Source organism: Protopterus annectens, chromosome 4.part0, assembly GCF_019279795.1.
Source record: "Protopterus annectens isolate FY-2018-M chromosome 4.part0, PAN1.0, whole genome shotgun sequence".
Taxonomy (NCBI): domain Eukaryota; kingdom Metazoa; phylum Chordata; order Ceratodontiformes; family Protopteridae; genus Protopterus; species Protopterus annectens.
The window spans coordinates 1,531,457,176-1,531,470,873 of record NC_056733.1 but is presented as its reverse complement, the minus strand read 5'-3'; positions in this window follow the sequence as shown (position 1 = coordinate 1,531,470,873).

Here is a 13,698-nt window from a genome sequence, read left to right as displayed (position 1 = left end):
GAGCACACTCAGAAAAAAAGAGGAGTGGCTATTTTATGGAATAAAAGTATGCCCATTCCTAAAACCATTAATTCTTATCAGGATGACAAAGGAATGTTTTGTATGGCTACAATACAAATTAATGGGAAGACTTACACCTTAATTAATGTATATTGGATACCTGGAATTGGTATTAATACAGTGAAACATCATCTTGATAAGATCATATCATTCTCTATAGGAGCTATTATTTTAGCTGGTGACTTTAATTGTATACTACATGAAAGTGATACTACCACTATAGGAAAAAGAAGAATTACATCTAATGCAAAACATTTAAATGATTTTGCTAATTCTTATCATTTGAATGATATTAATAATCAGATAGATTAAAAATCATTACCATACACCTTTTTTTCTAACAGATACAAAACTTATTCAAAAATAGATAGGGTCTTTATTTCTAACCAGATGGTAACAGATTTAATTAATTCCAAAATCATTTCATGTCCTATATCTGATCATAATTCAATTGTTTTTGAATTCATGATAAACATACTCATAATGTTCAGATCAAAAGGATACCAGCATACTTAACTCAACTAAAAGACTATAAAGAATATATACTTTCAGAAGTAAAACATTTTTAGACATAAATAATACTCCTGAAGTCTCCATTGTCTATGTTTGGGATGCCTTAAAATCATATCTATATGGACAAAGTATCAGATGGTATAATAATAAAAGGAAATCTTGGGATAAGGAATTGTTAGATATTCAAAGTAAATTCGACTTTTATAAACATAATAATAAAGAAAATATTATGGACAAGAAAGTTATTGAAGAAATAAACAAACTAAATGAGAAATACAAAGAAATTTTAACTCATAAAGTTAAAATAACTTTAGAGAAATACAAGTTTTTGTCTTATTCAATAAGCCCCAAATACTTACATAGACTTAAAAATAAAACAAAAAGGTTGAATAAACAAAACCATATCAAAGAAATATTTTCTCTAAGGAAAAAGAAGAATGTTTCTAGTATACCAGAAATACTAGATGAATTTAGAAATCACTTTCACAAAATTAACCATAATAACATTAACATGGAACCTAAAGATAAAATAAAGGAGGTTATAACCACAAACATGAATAAAAAGCTTAATAAACAACAGATTAAACTATTGGACAAAAGTATTTCATATACAGAGGTTATTACACAAATAAATAAGCTTAAATCAAACAAAGCACCGGGTAATGATGGTATTATACCAGAGATATATAAAATCCTTTCTAAAAGTACATATTCATTAATACATAAGATTTTTATTTTGGCCCAAACTGAGTTAATAACCCCCCCATCTTGGCAATATACATTTATTTCGCCAATTTTAAAACCTAATAAAGATCCAACTAGATGTACTTCATATCGGCCCATCTCATTACTTAATGTTGATTATAAAATGTTTATGAGTATTTTTGCTGATAGATTGAAGACAATCATCCCCGGCATTATAGATATAGATCAGACAGGCTTCATTGTAAATAGAAATACCTTTGATAATATAAGAAGAACTTTAACATTAATTGATTTTGCAAATAGGAAAAAGAAAGATTTAACAATTATTAGTCTTGATATAAGTTCAGCATTTGATTCAGTAAGTTGGGACTATCTGTTTACCTTACTGAAGTGCACAAACTTCTCAGATGCATTTGTAAATCTAATTGAGCATTTATACAAAGGAACATTGGCTTGTATTAAGGTAGGAACATATGTTTCACAAAAATACCCATTTTTAAAGGTACAAAACAAGGATGTCCACTTTCTCCACTATTATTTACTTTAGTAATGGAGCCTTGGGCTAATTTGATCAGAAACAGTACTGACATAGAGGGTTTTGAAATAGATGAAAATACAACATCCAAAATTCAACTTTTTGCAGATGATGTTCTAATTACATCAGCAGGATCTAATTCTTCTATGCAGTCTCCATTTGATAAAATGATGAATTTTAAAAGTATTTCTGGTTTAATATTCAATGAAGAAAAAACTAAAATACTACCTATATATACACGAAAAAATATTCTCATTAGTGATTTTACTAAATATGTACCCAATTCAGGTCAGATAACTTATTTAGGTATAATACTATCTAAAGATATTAAATCTATTATATATAATAATTATAATACCTGTTTTCTTAATATACAAAATCTTTTTAATACCTGGAATAATATGTTTTTATTATGGAGGAGAGACTTACAATTATTAAAATGATAATATTCCCCAAGATTTTATACTTAATACAATCAATAATACTTCCACCTACAAAAATAATTATCAAGAAACTGAATACACTAATGTTAAATTTCCTATGGGCACCTAATAGACCTAGGATTGCATTAAAGAAACATACTAATAGCTGGTCTCAAGGGGGTATTTCTTTTCCAGACTTTAATTTATATACTATCTCTTCTATTGTAAAAGTTATTACTTTATTAATAGATCAGTCATATGTCGCAAAATGGAAAGATTATTGGGAGCTAATTAGTATGCACTTCAGTAAAATCTCCTTAACACATAAAAATATGATTGTAAATAACTCCATGTTATGGTTACTAAAGGAATTTTGTACTTCACCTATTACACCTAAACATATGGTTTGTTACCCATTAAATATTATTATTAGCTATCGTAACTTTATATTCATGCACCCTAAGTATAGGGAATGGAATTTTATTATATTCCCTATAATGTATACTCAGGGTATGCTTTTGTCATCTACTTCTGAAGGAACTCATTTAGCTATAGATAATGATCTAAAGTACTGGTATCAGTTGATATCTGATAATAAAGTTAAAAATCTAGATTTCTTAAAACAAGAATTTGATCTAAGAGAAACTTGCTGGTTAGAGGTTCAGACCTTTAGACGACATCTCATTGATAGAATAGATCTAATGTCTATAACAGTTAAAGAATCTATTCCAACACTGATTGATTACTTGATATTAAATTTACAACATAAAGTTTCTGATAAAGGTAAACTTTCATACATACATAAAATTATCAGACAAGAAACTTTTTACAGTGTAGATACATACTGGAATTATTTCACTTCTATTAATGGGGACCCACCAAATCAACAAGATAAACAATATATATTGGAATCTGCCTATAGAACTACGTCTTCCATTGTCTGGAGACTTTATACATGGAAATCTTTACATAGATCTTTTATACACCTTTGATGATGAATAAAATAAATAATAAAGATAATCTATGTAAGAGATGTAATGTAGAAATTAATGCTGACTGGGCTCATATGTTTTATGACTGTATAAAATTGAAAGAATACTGGAAGTCAATTAATGATTTTTTGCAGGCTCTTTTTACAGATAATTTAATTATTTCTAAATCTCTTATATTATTCAACACACCTGTACCTCAAAGTGTTAAAAAGGTTAAGCTTCCCTTGTTATGGTCTATTCTAGCAGTGGCAAGGAAAATACTAACCAGAAATTGGATTTCAGATACACCTCCTTCGTTCAATGAATTTAAAAATGTTATGAATATAGTGTGCCATATGGAAATAAACACAATTAGGTCAAGAACAACTAGAAAAACATCTTATTATATTGTATGGGATAATTTACAAAATTTGTTAAAAAAATCCTAATTTCAATAGCATGGTATTTTAGTTTAATTAATTGATCTGATTGTAGTGGATGTCTTTGTAAATACTTTAGTTGTTTTGTTGAATGTTATAATCATATCTATTTTTAATTACTTGTATAAAATGTTTATGATATTTCTCTTGTATGTTAAAACAATAAATCTGTTTTGAAAAAAAAAAAAAAAAAAGAAGTTAGGTACTGCATCTGGGCCTGAGTTTTTCCAATTAGAGGCTTTACTTAACTTTGCTTCAATCTCTATGGCTGTTACTTCATCCCATTTCATATCCTGTACCTTATCCTGTACCTTTGAACCACTTCTTTCTTTAACTTCTTCTATCCATTTAGCATCTTTGTTATGTTCCACAGGATCTTCATAGATATGTTTCCAAAATGTATCTAGTTCTTCTTTTTTGGTGGTCTTTCAATTCCTTTCACCTTATTTCCCAAGTCTCTATAACACTTTTTTGGATCATCAATAAATTGCTTATTTTGTACTTTTCCTTTATTTATTTTTGTATCTTCTAAGTCTTTCCGCCTGAGCTGAGATTTTAGTTTGTTATTTGCAATAGTGCATGATAGATCCTGGTCTGTTCTAATACTACTCACTAGTTACATTAGACCCAAACTTGAGTATGGAATAACAATATGGAAACCCTATAGGAAAACAAGCATGAATAAACTGGAAAGAGTACAGTGGAAATATACCAAGGGCATTCATGGATGTGACAATCTAAGTTATTATGAAAGACTAAAATATCTGAACTTGTACAGTGTCTCTTACAGATATTTAAGAGGAGATTTTATTCAGGTATATAGGGCATTTAAGGACAACTACCTCTGGAAATGTTTGGGGTTATCAAAAAGTACTAGATAATCGTCAGATAACCTATGTAGAAGATTCTATAGGAATGAGAAGCATACTAATTGGTTCTCTGACAGAGTAGCAGATGCTTGGAACAGACTACCAAATTACATTAAAGCAAGTACTAGTTTAGATATTTTTAAGAACAGCCTGGACATTTATTATGGGAACAAGTGTTTTGGCATATTGGCAAGCTAGAAGGGCTTTAATGCCTGTGCTTGAAACATTTGTATGTATGTATGTATGTATGTATTGTTTTATCACATCTATTTTTCTTAGTATTTTTGTTGATCTATTCCCTCTTCTATAATATTCTAACAGTGACACTTCTTGCCTTAACTGCTTTATAGTTTTCTCTATTCAATATTTCCACGATGGTATTTGATTTCTCACCTTCCTTTCCCTCACTACCCAGTGTTCTTGTGGTAGAACTTTATCAGTTATTAATTTAGCTGCACAGTAATATATCCTGTTTACTTCTGTTATATCACATGGGTCTCTACGAACAGTCCTAATTACTGTGTTCATTTTTTATCAAACTTCTGACTTTTGGGGTTTTATTAACCTTCTGCAGTCTATTTCTTTCACTGATCTTGATATATCTATATATGTCTATTAAATCAAGCAACTTTTCTCTTCTTCCAAACTAAGGGCACATCCCTTGTTTTTCAATTCCTGCGGACATTCTATACAAGAATCTATAGCATCTTCCTGTGGAACATTCTCTTCAACTTTATCCTATGCCATCCATTGCTCTATCATATGGGAACTCACTGGCCTGTCACTCACATTGATTGCATCATGCATCAGAGTGTCTACAGTTTCCTGTTCCTTCCCTTGCTGTCTAGCTTCAAGTGAATGTTTAAACTGGTTTCCTGGGGAAGGCTCCAAATTATCTTCATATGCCACCTGACCAATTGTTTCCTGTTCCACTGATTTCCCCTTAATTTGTATATATATTACTATATCCTGTTGTGGTGTTTTCTGAATTAGATTTTCTACACTGAATCCTTCACTTTCCCAGTACTCCATGACCTCAGTTTCTTTTTCTTTTTCTTTAACTTCTCCATTGCTAATCTCCTTTTCTACTTTGCCTTCTTATTTCTTGTATTGTAAAGTTGTCCATGCCTGGATTCCTTTGCCTGTATTTCTCTTCAAATACCTTTGGTGCTTCGTTGGTGCTGCTCTTTATGTATTGGTTAGTTTTGCTTTCTTTTTGCATAAATATTGCACCATATCAAAACTCTTATTTTTTTCCATGGCCAAATGTCTTCTTCAAATGTTTCCTGATCTTCCTGTTTCTCCCTGATTTGGGGACTCACTCCATCCTGCTATGATGCAACCTGTGGTAGGCCTTCTACAACAAATCCTTCACTTCACAGGCACACCATAACTTCAACTACTATTTTTTTAACATCTGTTTTATTAATCTTCTTTTCCATCTTTGTGATGTTATTTTTTTATTGTGAAATTCTCCATATCTGGATGCCTTTTCCTGTACTTCTGTTTGAATACCTTTGGGGCTGCCTTCTTCACATTGATTTATTTGGCTTTTGCATTTGCATAAGTATTGCACCATATCAATGCTCTCTTTCTTTCCCATGTCCATATTTCTTTTTTCTATTTTTCAAATATCTCTTGGTTTTGTTGTTTATATTTTCGCAATTCCTCAGATGCTTCTTTTTCCAAACAGGTGAAGGTTTCTTGACCTATATACTGTTTTTCAAAATCTGCTGTATCAATGAACACAAATTTGCATTTGAACCTACTGACATTTTTTCTTGCAGAAGTATTTTTCTTTCCTGTAATTTCTCTCTTAATCATTTTGTATATCTTGTGTCTGGAAATTATAATAGTAACAATACAAAATTTCTTTCTTATCCTCAATACTCCACTTTATGGCTCTTCTTTGGCCTATCAGTTTTTGTAACTTCTGTGGACTGCTACTTCCTTCTACAACGGGGGGGGGGGCATCCTCCCCCTGGGCCTAGCCTGGCCCCATTGTAGTAATGTTTCCATATTTTGAGGATTCTACCCTGTCATCTTTTCTAGTCCTGGCACCAGTGCGCCTACAAGGATTGAGCAAATTTTTTATCCTGGGTGTTGTGCACCCAGCTATCTTTTTTAGTTTTTAACCTACTTCTGTCTGTGATGTATACTATATAAAAACAGTCAGATCTATATCACAACGGCAAACTTACAAAAGTTCGATTGTTGTAATATCGAACCCTAAGGTCCGAAACCCAACAAAACCGAAAACACAGTACAGCAAGCTGTTCCATGACAAAAAAAATGAACCTTAAACTTAAACTAAATGTGCTCCCCATACCCCCTACTTAAATATACCAACTCCAAGATCGCAGCACAGTAGAGGAAACAGCAAAGCCCCGAAAAAGGCTCACTGTTTTTTTTTCACTGGGAAAAAAGGCGATGGGCTGTGGCTTCACTATTTTCAACTTTCGGACTTTAGGGTTCAATATTATAATGTTCAAACTTCTTTTAGATGGACGTTGTAATATAGACTCATACAGTCTATATATCAGCACCGCCTTTGTGGGATTTTGTAAAAACAAGATCTACCTCTTGAAGGTACTCACTAAGACTTGAGGATGAATTCAGTTTCAGCACTACTACTCTCCTCTGCTTGCTGACTTTTCATCTCTCCATTCGGACCCCATATATGTTACATATATGTGTTCCTACTTTTCTGGTCTTAAAAAAAGATGTTGTTTCTAGGTTGTTCTTTATAACATAACTTGTTATTTTTATGTTGTTGCATCTTTTATAACCAAAATTGGTCTGTCACCTATTCAGTCCCTTATTTCAGGAATAGCTGACATTATTGGCCAGTATTTGTAAATTATAGATTTTTACAGTGTGGGTGTTTTAATTATATGTAAACATGCATCTTTTAAAATCTTTTGAAGCAGTCACTCATTTAACAGTATTTCATGTGTATTATTGAAAGAAAAAATAGGTTTACTATCAGTTTTTCGCCCTTCGATAACACTGTTTTTATTTGATGAATATCATATCTGTTATAACCTCTATGAAGGTAATCCTGTGCTGTGTTATCCAGCTGAGATATCATATGTAAATCATCCGCATGTAGTCTAATGACACATTTAATCTGATTCACTAGCACATTATTAAACATAAAAGGAGGATGCATACTTGTGCGATGTAAGTATGTATTCCTTTTTCCTGGCTTCTTAAATAATTTGGTATCCAGAGTAACTGTTTCTGTCTTGATTAGAGTGGTATCTAGAAAATCAATCTTATGTAAAGATATTTCTTTTTTGAACTTTCAATAATATATGCATGTGTTGATTGATTCAAAAATAAATTTAAACCATCTCTTGTTCCTGTCCAAATAAAAAACAGGTCATCCACAAACCTGTGATAAAAAACAACTCTTTCAAAAATCAAGTTTCTAGAGCTAGACGTGAGATATTGACCATCCCACATGAAAATATCAATGTTCACATTATGTGTTAGCTGCAGATATGCCCATGGCAACACCTGTATTCTGTGGTATAATTGTTTTAAATATTAAAATATTGTTTTCCAGAACAATATGTCAGAGATGGCAATTTTATTTTATTTTATTCTACCAGCTGGTTTTAAATACCATTTTAAATCAGTTGTAATTTAAGTGTATATTTTGTTTCCATCGTCATACATACATTTTTTTCTTATTTTTATTTATTTATTTATTTTTTCTGGTTCCTTTTTCCACTTTATTCAAAATGATGTGTAATAACAATATTAACTAATTATACAATTATATATATTTTTATTCATTGTTTTTAGGGTTCTTGTATACAGACCTGAAGAAGTCTAGAAGGATAAAAGTGATCTTTGTTAACAGGTTATGAAAATAGAAATTGATTTTTACATGCAAAATGTATATGTATATATTTATATATTTTTTTTGATTGCCAAATGAACTAAGGTTGATATATTTCCAGCCATGTAGTATATTGTCTTGGGTAAAATCACAGACTTAATAATCTACTTAATAATCTGCTTAAATAAGAGGTACCACATAATTATAAATTGTACTTAAAGTACATAAGGGCTATATTATTAAGACAGCTACTAAGTAGGGCAGGACCAGCTCAAATGTCACACTGATGGGGGAAGAGATGTGAATTTAACATGTGTACCAATAACACTTTGTTTTACAGCACAATAAACCACTCCCATGCCTGATAAAAAGTATATATATATATATATATATATATATATATATATATATATATATATATATATATATTTAGAAAGCTTGTGAGGAAATTATTACTCTATTTTTGTTTTACTTGGATCGCTTGCCTGTGTACTTAATAAAGGATTTTTGACTGGAACAGACTGCCTGCCTTACTTAGAGTAATTTCAAATACTTAGTAATGCTTTACAATTATATATTTTCTATTAGTTTTTTTTGTGTTGTTTTGTTTTGACTAAGATGAGTTTAAGTTCGCTACTTCTACTACTATTGTCTTATCTGATTAATATACAGTAATTAACTACAGATATATGGACTGAAAATCTTCCACACAGAGATGTTTCTTACACTGTTTTGTAGATGGCAAAGATTCCATACCTTATTGTCATCCAGCTGTGAAAATTCATTTAAAAAGCATTTAATACTATCAATACCAGTATTATTTGAAATGCATTAAAATAGGGAATCTACATCCATGGTGACTAGATAATAATTAGTACTATCTTTTTTCCACAGTCCACATATATAGGTCCATGAGGAAATCAGAAAAGTCTTTTGTTATAGAATATGCTAGATGTAACCATTACTTTAGTTCTGAATCTATATATTTGGAGATGGGTTCTGTGACCCATCCCCTTGCAGAGATATTTGGTTTTAATGGTAGTTTGTTTTTATGTTTATTCTGTAAATAAGGGGGGTAACTGGAGATATAGTGATGAGGTAATTAAACAGATCTAAGTCTATAACTTTTGTGGTATACATATCAAACAAAATATTGCTCACTTTCGTAATAGTAATTCATTATGATATTTAGAATTAAGCATTTCATGCATAGTCAACATATAGTTGTCCATATCGAGCACTATAACTCCACCCTCTTTGTCTGCATGCTTAATAACAATCTGATCATTTGCAATTAAACAATTTAAAGCATGGTACTCACCAGCATTTAAATTATAGAACAATTGTTTTTGTCTATCTTGATTTTGATATATCAAATGTATATCGTGTTCCACTGCTTTCTTAAAAGCTTATGTAACCAGATTGATATTAGGAATAAAAGTGCTCTTTCTTTTCAGTACTCTGTTCTCATAAATGTTATCAGTTCCAAATGTAATACTCAAATTTAAGGATCTAATAAAGTATTTAACTTCTGCCAAAACCTGTGATACATCTACAGTGCAGGCAGGTATAAATGTGAGTCCATTGTTAAGTACTGATATTTGATGTGGAGTTTGTTCATACCTGGAAAGATTGAAAACCAGTCCATGTTCTGAGTTAGAATTCTCTTTGGATTCTTTACAGTCATTTGTTGGTATTGCTTTTTTCCTCATTGTTCGATACTCTGACTTTTTCCTTTTCCGCTATTGTACAAATGGAAGGTGTGAGTTCTGTATTTATGGAAAATCCAATGGGTCCAATGCAGTAATAATATTTTGATCTACAATCATTACAGGCTGTTGTCTTATCAGTGTTGGTTCAACTCGCTGGATCGCCTCTTCCAGATGTGAAATCCTCTGATGTAATGGGGAATTCCCTTTCCAACTGGGCCATGGAAAGATTTGTCCATTTCTCAAATCATTAAAGTTTCTCCGTAATTTTCTCATTTTAATCTCATTCAGTTTGGTTTCATAAATCTTCACCCTTTCTATAGCTTCATATAATAAGTTGGAATGTTGATTAAGTTCTACTTTATCTACTAGTTCATAATATAGTTGTTCTATTTTATTATGAAATTATGTTTTCAGTGGTTGAAAGAAGTTGTTTATAAGTTGCATGTATTGTAATGAACATGTCAAATTGAAAGCTTGCTGACATTTTAAAAGATCAGGATGCTTGGCTCCATACATAGGCATCATTAATACCCGCAAACCTCTTGGTATGATCTTGCTCTTATGATAGGTTTCAAAACTTAAGCACTTCCACTGCATCCTTTTCAAGGTTTGCAATTTGTATTCAAAAGTACTGACTTTCATTTTATATTGTAGAATGGAAGAATCCTTCATATGAAGTATTTCATGTGTCTCTCCAGCAAAACTCAATAGGGGATTCTCAGAAATTTCAAGTAGCTCTACAACAGCAGTTAGCACCCTAGTAGGCCTTCCACTTGTGGAAGGTAATTATGTTGTGCTAGTCATGTCCACAGGATACATCATGGCAAAAATTAACAAAGGAAAAAATGTAAACTGGTGACAACTCCAGTAGAAATAAATGTGTGAAAGAAATAATGAATAAAATCCACTGGATCCACGTTAGCACAAATAATTGGCACAAGGAATTAAGTCTAATTTTTTATTACACAATTCGACAGTTTGACTTAGAAAAGCTTCATCAGGCATACACAAACAAAGTTCAGCTTTCTCAAGGGGAGAGCATGCCTGTTAAACTTGGTGGACTTCTTAGAGACAGTCACCAAAGATATAGACGAGGGAAAAATCTTTCCATACAGCCTAACTACATACAGCCAAGGTCTTTGACACAATCATCCACTCAAGTATCATTAAACTCATCCAGATGGGTATCAACCCATATAATGGCAGGTGAGTTGCAAACTGGCTTACTGATATAACTCGTACAGTCAAAATAAGGGACTCCACTTCCTCCAGTAGACTCATAACCAGTGGTGTTCCACAGGGATTGGTTCTGTGACCCTTACCATTTGGAATCTACTTCTCTGAAATACAGACTAAAACTAAAGGACTGTGGCTGACAAAGACTGCTGATGACTGCAAACTGGGAGCAATCACTGAAACCCCTAGTGATGTCAAAATCCTTCAGGAAGGTCTTACACAGACTAATGAGTGGTACCAAAGTCATAGTCTTAAAATGAATGCAAAATAATGCATTATCATCCCATTCGGCAAGGGTGATATTCCTGCAAACTACCACATCGCAATACCCAAAGTACGCAGTCAGTGGTGAAATATTTATGCACACAGGTTGACAGCAAACTTGACTTCAATCACCATGTCTCCACAGTGGTAAGAAGGGCATTTTATGTTACTAATCTCATAAGTAAGGACATTGCCTTTATAACCCCCCTGTACTCTTCTCTCATCAGGCCAATAATATAGTACAACACTCCCTTTGGTATGTTCCTTTCTAAACACTTGCAGCAAATGGAGTGACAAGAAAGATTCCTTATAAATAAAAGTCAGGTTATTCAAGATCTGTCTTATGCGGTCAGATTGAAATCATTGTCACTTTACTCTGGGTCATACAGACTGCTCAGAGGCAACCTGTGCCTTGCATATAGAGCAATCTCTGACCCAGCTTTAATGGAAATGCTGCACATTTGCAAGTCAAATGGCACACAGGTCACTCACTCAAAGGACATTAACCTAGTATGTGACACCAGCAATACTTGCTGGAGTGGCAGATTTGTTTCACAGAGGTTGCCCCAGCTTTGGGGCAAACTTTCTATTCATGTCAAACAAAGACCCTTGTTAGCCCTATTTAAGTGTAATTTGGACAATTGGATGGGTAACTGGAAATTCACCCTAGGGATTCCACCTCTGTCCCTCTTGGACAAGGGCAATAGGTGCTGATTTTAGTGTCTGCTTAAACCAGACACCCTTGGGAACATAGGTTGAAATTGGCTAGGCTTGTAATGTTCCTGGGGCCATTAGCCTAGTAACCACCTATGATCCTATGAAGGCCCACCTTTCAGCCTCTGAATCTCTGACTGCTACATTGATCATTGCAAAACAGTTGCTTGTCAGTTTCATTCAAGCTCACATTTATATCTTTATTTATGTCTGTTTACCAGTGTAGTGCTTTGAACACTATAAACCATTTGTAGGTACAGCCTGGGTGAAGAATTTTACAAAACATAAATTAGAAATAATTGACAAACATAGAATAATCAAAGAAGGTAAAAAAAATTCAGCATACAATAGAAACAATGAGCAAATATTATTAGCGTAGGATGAAAGCAAATGTGGATTAATATTAATAGTATTTGAAGATTACAAGTGTAGTGAGTGAGTCTGCACGCAATGTGGTACTGCTTGTGCATCGTCATCCATACACTAAATCCAGCAATATCAGCCACATTCTCAACTCATTTTATCTTCAAATTTCAACAGTCCAATACAGATCTTTCATTTTGCAAAACAAATGTGTTTTGGGAGTCAGATAAGCACATATAGGTTCATAGGCTCATAAGAGATTACTAGGCTAATGGCCCAAAAGCCCTTATAAGTCTAGCCACTCTCACCCAAATTTTACCCAAGTTTTGATCCCTGGGGGTCAGAGGATGACCTAGGTCTGCAACCATGCCTTTGACTATCCTGCAAACTAGCCCATCCATCAGAGACATGATACCACACCAGGACTGAATGGATGATTCTCCATCCCTTCATCCAAATCATGTCTGAAGAGGGCCAGAGAAGGGATCCTCCTTAAATAAACAAGAGGTCTGTTCTAAAGGAGGGGCAATCTTTTAGACAAAGATCCATCTGTCCAGTGTGTTTGTTCAAGTCACAGTCCAAGTCCAGATAAATAGATAGGGCAACATGGGAATGCCTTTGGGGGTGAGGAGTTCCTCTGTCTTTTGAACTCTATCAAGAAAAACCTAACAGAGGAGTATAACAGTAAAACAGTATTAAAAAGTTGGCAAAATAGAGCAATATATCAGATCATGCAATTTAAACACAAAATTGTCAACTATATCTTTGAAAAATACAAATGGCTCAAGCAGAATCTATGACAGAAGTTCAGACTTTCAAAACACAATTTTCATCTATAATAACAACAGAAAAAAGAACTTACCATACACAGACATTACAAATCAGGAAAAAAAGAAGATAAGAAGCCAACAAATGCCAAAACCAGACTGGAGCAAATTTGTAATATTGTAGAGCTGAAATTGTTACTTGCACCAATCCAAAATGAAGTAGACACCATAATAACTCAAAATTCTAATATCAAAGAGACCTTACATCAACAGAATG